Source organism: Helobdella robusta, assembly GCF_000326865.2.
Source record: "Helobdella robusta unplaced genomic scaffold HELROscaffold_1, whole genome shotgun sequence".
NCBI classification, from domain to species: Eukaryota; Metazoa; Annelida; class Clitellata; order Rhynchobdellida; family Glossiphoniidae; genus Helobdella; species Helobdella robusta.
Window position 1 is genome coordinate 320,591 of NW_008703570.1, and position 8,375 is coordinate 328,965.

The following is an 8,375-nucleotide window of genomic DNA, read 5'->3' on the forward strand; positions in this document are numbered from 1 at the left end:
TTATTTTGATTTTATAAACTAAACGTTCACCAAAAAACTTTAGTGAGAAAAATCGAAAAAACGAACTACAAACATATTAACGCCAAACATACGGTAGAATTTATAGAATATTGTAAAAATTATGGTCTATTACCAACATATATATATATATCATTGTAAGTTTTTATGGTGAAAAAATAAAAGATGTTCCCATTATTATTATGAAAACTCTTTTATTTCAAAGCAAAGACAATAAATAAGTATGAAAATAAAATAATGAAATGTCACAATAATGTAATAAAATGTAATAAAATGTCAATGATTGCCACAATGCTCATTTTTTAGAAAAGTACATAGCGGTGAAGTATATTCAAATATATATCACGAATTGCTTCTGTCACAATATATGCCATACGATAGCTTTATAACAGTTTCTATCAATTCATCGTTGAATGAATCCGGCCACAAAATTTTAAAAAGTAAAAGATTAAAATTATTATAAAAACCTATTTATAATTATTGTGCAGTGTTTATAGTTGTCATTTAGATTACTGTGCAAATTATCTGAATATTTTTTGATCTTGTATTGCCTGGATGATTCAAGATTTGTTTCATGACAGACCGTCAACTCTAAGATCTCTACTGTGTTGCCTAGTTGGATGGCGATGTCAGGTCGTAGAGTGTTGAACAGATCTGATATAGGGTGAACACCGTCAATTTTCAAATCTGCAAACAACCGACAATAGGCAGGCGCACACAGTTTCAATCGGTTGGTGATCGCGGCCAAAATTTTATTGTGTTTTTCAGTGTATCTTTTAAGTGCGGATGTGGAACCGCAGTTAGAAATCACATGTTTATTTGTTTGTTTACAACCGCAGAGAGGGCACAGAGAGTTTTGCTCCATTTAAACAAATTGGCGTTTGTTGGCAGTTGCTGTACCAAATATTTTCTGGCAAATTTGAAGAGGACTCCAGCAACTTGACCAACGAGAAATATTATTAGTTTTGATGACGGTTTTTATTTTTGATATAATTGTGCCCTGACTCACAAGCGAAAGAACGTGGTTGAGACTTGATTCAACTCTTTCATCTTCCAGCTGTTTGAGCGATGATTTTAGGGCATTTGATTTTGAAAGGATATTGTCAACTTTGATGTAATTGATTGTTGATTCTTTGTACAAACATTGAATTTCTTTGTTTTTGTTGGTTTTAAAATAGTTTCGCAGTTTCAATCTCGTTTTCTCTGCGGTATCTTTTAGGGACATAATATTATGGCCTCCCATCTTTGCTGGCAGCGAATTTAGTTCTGCTACACAGCCACTAATTGGCATATCCAACCAGTTTCGGATAGCTTCAACAATTAGATTATCCAGATTTTCTGCTATCCAAGTCAACGAGAAACTGTAGCTGCGAAGTTCTAAATTTATTTGAGTGGGAACAAACCTTCTCAAAACCTGTAGCTTCTGTTGTGGGCGCACATCCAACTTTGAGATCTTTTCCAACAACTGAGTGACCTTCAACTGTAGCTCGTTTTTTGCTTTGGAATCTTTGCATTCATAATCGTACAGTTTGCCTAGATACGTGAAAGATTGACCAATTTCCACGTTAGGAATTTGTACATTTTCAACCGTTAACCGTGGCAAGAATTGAACATATTTGCCATCTTTTTTCCTCATTCCAAACGAGCAGCATTTATCAACTCTCATTTTCATTTCTGACCAGTTGCACCAAAGTTGATTCAAATCGATCAGTTTTTGTGCTCCATCAGTGCTGTGAGCAATGACTGCCGAGTCGTCGGCAAATTATATTATATAAATTATATTATTATTATTATTATTATTATTATTATTATTATTATTATTATTATTATTATTATTAGACAGTTTTGACATAATTGGCCAAAATTTAAACAATGTTGAAATTTGCCGTAGAACTATATTCTCCAATGACCTCGCGTGCGTGCATGCATCACACGTTTAAACAACATGGAAGTGTTTCAACAAATCAATTCTTTTAAAAATGAGTTTAAATAAATAAATTGAAGTCAGTCCGTACCTCTGTAGAAATATGTTTGAAGGTGCATGACAACTGCGATCCAACTCCAATCATTCATTATGGATGCACCTGTCAGCACCTCTCAACTCATACATGTGTTTTTATTTGTATTCAATTTTTTTATATTCAAAAACAACACTTTAAATTTTTAATAGAGTTAATGTTTTCAAAATTTAGAAGTTCAGATAATAATTAGGGTTATACACCAACGTCTAAATCATGAAATTTTTTTTATTCAGGTTCAAAAAATTGTTTAAGTGAAGATTAAGTAACAAATTTGTGGTTTACAAATGAAATTGTGAAGAAGAACAGCCGTAAATATCTAATGGCCTCATAACTCAGCTTTATCGAGTTAATTTGCAGCTTTTAAAAATTCAACACATCTGTTTAATTTTAAATTTTATAACTGCACGTGGCGAATCGTAAAAGATCGTGTGCTTGTTAGCGATTGTTATGGTTTTTTTGCTACTCTTTTCTGGCATCTGTTTGTTTCTTTGTTCATACGTTCAATCGTTCGTTCGCTCGTGCGTTTGTTCATTCATTTGTTCGTTCTTTCGTTCGGTCGTTTGTATGTTTATTTGAAAAGAGGCTTGTTTTAATATGTGTTAGTGTATGCGTGTATATATCATCATAACATCATAATAACAAAGTGCGTGTGGTTATGTGCGTGAATGAACATTCGTGGCAGCGTCCGTTTTGGTACGAGAATGAGATATGCGCTTTTGTCTGAAGGCTGATAATCAAAGATATTTGATACAACCCTAATTGGCCGACTCCATTATTATCTGCCTGTATATCTTTATGAATGTGCGGTTTAAAATTATGTGTGCGATAAATGTGGTTATACATAAATATATGGCAAACTTTTCTTGGTTAACGCAAAAATTTCAGTTTATTTCAGTATTAGTGATTTTCTTAAAAGTTTGCTCTAGCATTATTATTGTTGGTAGACTGAAACCCAAATTATTACAACTTCATTGAAAGATGTCATCAAAGATACCTTCACCAAAGGGAAATTTTTTTGCTTCCTGCTTGCTCATATTTTCTTATTTGTTTTTCATTGATTAATATTAATATATCATTTTTTAAAATAATTGTGTTCTAAATTATCACTGTTAGTGTATTAAATTTTCGTTTTAAAACAGTTCTGACGCTGCTGACAACAGACTTTTAAAGTCCTTTAACATATTCTTCCACTTAATGCTTATTACTTAATGCTACATTTCAGACGGGACAGGCGCTGAACCTTCACAAATAGCGGTCTTCTTAAAAAAATAATGATACTTTCAAATGATTTTTATTAAAATAAATACCTGTTGAAAACTAAATTTAAATAAATAAGTTGTTATCAGATGTAGAATAAGGTGAAGAAAAGTTTGCCAACTTTTTTTAGAAACCAATTATGCCATATTGAGTTGAAATATATTGTTAACTCTTGTTTTAATAAGCATAATAATTTGAAGAGATAAAACAACATTCTATAAAAAATGTTTAACATAAATTATTAAAAACATATTAAAATATTACTATCAATTATGTTACACCTGAATAAAGATTCATTTAAATCATTTAAAAAATGAATATTATAATTGAAATGCTCAAAAAAATCAGCTATTAATAAAAATTCCTATCTACGTGAGTCATTTCCACTTTTCCAAAAACAATTTTATCGAAATAAACTAATTTACATCGGAGTGGAAGTCACGAAGTTCCCACACAACTTCTTCCAACGCCCACATCTGTGGCACATTAGCTCATATGCATACAAACATAAATGGTAACAGGTGGTGTCCTTGTTATGGTTTGCTGTGTTTGTCTGTTTCACTGTGTGAAGTGAGTGCCCGCGTTTTTGGGTGCTTATTCGCACCCAAGCGAGGTTCCTTACTTCGTTCTCTTCAGCTTTTGACAGATTGGTAATTTAGAAATATAACCGCTTAACACGATGGCAATAAGTCAACCGAGATGAAAATATCTTTCAAACTTTCAAACGCCATGAAAATTGAAGTTGCAAGTATAAAAATGTGTGCTGCGAAGAATATTCATTGGGCTGCTGTTGTTAGACATATGGTTTCTAAATTTTTCCTCAGGTGATACAACCATAATTCATCAAGTTTTACTTTTTTTCGGAAAAACTGTTTTGTTGAGTGTTTCAACTAATAATGCCCAAAACTATAATGGCATTCATTAACTAATTGTTATAATGTAATCCCTCGATCAAATTACAAAATTTTGGCACCCCAGTCAACTTTGTTTAGATTTGCTGCTGGTTCATTAATGCCTTCAATAATATTGATAAGAAGTTGGCAAACTGTGGCTCACCAAGCCATTATAAGCGGCCCGTGAATGTTGTACGTATTTCTGGAAGCAGCCTCTAAAAGAAAATTTTATCCACTCCTGATATTGATGTTGAATTTTACAAAGTTTCAAATTCAAAAATGAGTATTGAAGTTGTTGCGTTTGCGTTTAATGATGAGAACACCGAACCAGAAAAGCAGTGAGCGGAAGAAGAAAAGAATGGTATTCGTTTGGATAGGCTGGACAAGTGTTTCGTCTCTACCGGGGACTCATCAGCAGCCCGAATACCTATCAGAATAGTAATGGCAGTTTCTTATAAAGCCCGCACAAATCAACTCCTTATTTCGTGGTGTTTTATTTACTAGTCTTTTAATCGCTAGGATTTTCAATCCGACAAAGTTGACATAAGTTTAAAAAGAAGCCAAAACGGTCTTAAATTACTTAAAAATCACTCCAAATTTTAATTTAATTATTTTCTTTTAAAAATATTTCTAAAACCTTACTTCGTTGAAAATTAAAACCTTCTAATTAACTTGTGGTTTTTCCAACATTATAGGGTGTGAAATGTAATGGGTAAATTTCTAATTAATAAAATAAGTTAAATCTTATTAGAGTGTAATTTTTTGCTGTAAATTTTGATTTTGTTGATAATTAGTTGAGCGTTTGCATGTGCCATTAAAACAATCAAAGTGCATCATTTATTAATTTTTATATATTCTCTGAAACTTCATCCGTTTATTACAGCTTCAAATATATTTAACCACATTAAATATTTACTTCAACTCGAACGACGAAATATGACCTCCTCAAAATTAGCTTGCATCGTCACGCGCTTGTTAAACCTTTATAATCTAATTCTAATAAAGGACTTATATGTGATCCTTGATAAATAATGCATATGTTCAAATGAAAAGCGGCTCTGATGTTAGTTGATGGTTTGATTTAATGCAATTTAATTTGATGCTAAATGTGGTTCTAATGAGATTGTTATGTTCGTGCATCTGACTGGGATAATGACGTAATGGCATTTCCTACTTCTGTTTAATAATAAGATTTATGTGAATCAAATGAGACAAGATTTCAGCGAGTGAGCTTGATGCTGCTCACATTAGCTGCTGAATACTGTTAACTATCAATGGCTCCTGAGGTGCACACTCCACAGCTTCACACGCATTTCAAAATATTCTAGATTTTTTGCTGCTTCTCAATTATTTGTTAAACATCATCCATTTCTAAAATTTCATTATTTTGCAAAATCGCAGAAAAAAGAATATAGGGATAATGACGTAATGGCATTTCCTACTTCTGTTTAATGATAAGATTTATGTGAATCAAATGAGACAAGATTTCAGCGAGTGAGCTTGATGCTGGATGAGAATATAGATGAAAATGTATAAGAAATGTTAGAGAGTCATGAATGTGGCAAGCATGATTTCAAGTCATTCGCAGCACGTCAAATCAAAAATTTATATTGAAAATGGAATTGAAGATTCCAAAGTTTAAAAAGTATATCGAATATTTTCAGCATAATGAAAATTAGATTGCTTCTAGCAAAATTTTCTCACACAGTTTTTTAAATACTTACATTAAAATTTGATTTTAAGTTTTAAAAAATTAATTTATTTCTTGTAAACAGTAATACTGAATTTAAAATAATTCCCACGAAGAAGAATTTCAATTTTTAAAAACTCCGCAAAAATTCAGCTTAAAGTTTGACACCATGGAAACAACGTCTGACATGCAAAGTATCACCGGCATGGAAACATTTCAACTTCAACAAAACAAACAATTGCAATGAGAACAAATAATTGTATTAAAAACAAATAAATTCAATAAGTACAAACAATTGTAACAAGAGCAAATACTTTAAATAAGAACAAACAAACTTTATAGCTAAAACTCGACATAAATACTGGAAATTTTGATTGATCGCAGTTATTGTGATTGCGAATGATGCCCAACATAATGCAGGGAACAAATGGCAAGAAAGAGAAGAAGCCCTAAACGGCTATCCATGAGATTATTTTTACGATTGCAATAAATTTTTCTTTATCTCTATAGGATTTTGCATGCATATTTGCGCTGAATACAATAATATGCATGAACATTTACTTGTATCCCCCCAGCACAAATAACTTGAAACGTTAAACTAATCTAAAACAAATGTTTTCATTTCTTTTTTTAATTAAGCCATAATGCAATTTAAATGTTTGTATTGAAACAAGTCTGCTGTGTCAAATTTTGTGGTTTAAATTACAAAATAGACTTAAAAAATTTATGAAATTTTGACCCAATTGTGATCAATACGTTTTGATGTTGTTTTGACTTTATAGTCACAAGAAAAAAAGGAAAAAGATGTCTTAGCTACTAAGCAATTTATTAATGAACTCGTAAACTTTTCAAAACCAAAGGTCATAACCATAAAACAACAGTAAACGTTTTAAGTTATAAATCGGTAGAACAAAGGTGATGAAACAATTTTTTTCCTTTTGTTAATCATTCTCTGGATTTTTAAACACTTCTCATTGGTATGCGAGAGATGCAAAAAAACTTTGATGACGTCACTGATATATGTGATGGTTGGACGGAAAGCTAATTTTGTTAGATTGTTTCATTCTGTCCGATAATATAATTATTTTAAATGGTTTTATGAATATTTCCATAATTTGTTCCACTTTCAAATAAACCACAAACAAATTTAAATAAAAGATTCAAGCAAAGTTTGTCGAAAAGGTGGTAGAACTAATGGATATTAAATAGAGGGTATGGACTTCTATTCAATATTTGGTTACCCTATAATTATTTTCAGATAAAAAAAAATAAACGTATCTCATTTATCAAATTAAATCAAATCAAAATCTTTTATTCAATAATCTCAAATAATTTATGCGACAAATAATGACATAAATAGAAGAAAATTATAAGGTTGATCGAGAAAAAGACCATAAAAGTTTATCTAGTCCGACCACCTTTTATCACTTTGATTATTGTTAGAAGAAATAGGTTATTAATGAAAAGTTAAACCCAAAATGTATTTATATAAACATACACACACACATATATACATACCTACATTAATTGAATTATCGGTAAACATATACATATATATACAAACACTCATACATATACAAAAAGGTTAAATTATTTAAATAATAGTTGAAATAAAGTATATACTCGGATTGTTATAATTTAATTAAAAATAAACTTATAATAAAGGTTAAAATAATTTTTTTTTCATTAATAAATATTTTCAAATTCTTCTTTAAGTTATTCAAAGATTGTTATCCTTGTAATCCAAGTTATCCTTGCATATTAAATTGTTTTTTAAAAATAGATTCTACATTCTTTGTCCAGAACAACTGATGTTAAAAAATAAGAGGTTTTTCTTTGTTGGTTATAAGATTAAATAGTTAAATTGTCTTGTTTCTCTAACTTTATTACAGCTGAAATAATCGTTAAAAGCAGGAGGGTGTATTTAGTGAAACTGTTTAAAAACAAAAAAACCTGTTAGGTAGGCATGTTGTTGATTAGATGAAAAAATATTTTCGACTGGAATTGATAAATTAATAGAAATTTTGGCACGACTTGATAACAATTTTGACGCTCTGTTCATGAGTTGTGAAATTGGTTTGGTGTTGGATTTGTAAGTTGAAGCCCACACCAAATTGTAGTGGTTTACATACGGTAAGCACAACGAGGCGGAGAGTGTTGTGAGTGCTTTTGTTGGTAGAAAAAATTTATATTTATTAATTAGACCCAAGCCTCTGGCAAACTTTGAGGATACGTTTTTAATATGAGGTATAAATGTTAAGTTAAGATCTAGGTACCTACATCCCTAGAAACTGGCAAATTTTAGTCTCGTTTATTAAAACGTCATCGATTATGATTTTGTAGGGCTCCTTATAGTAAAGGTATTGAACGGGGCCAAATACCATCAGTTAAGTTTTTGTTTTATTTATTGTGAATTTGTAAACTTCAAATCAACTTAGAACTACCTTGTCGTTTTAGTTTGACAACTTATTAGTATACATCCGTCCAGCAAGAAAA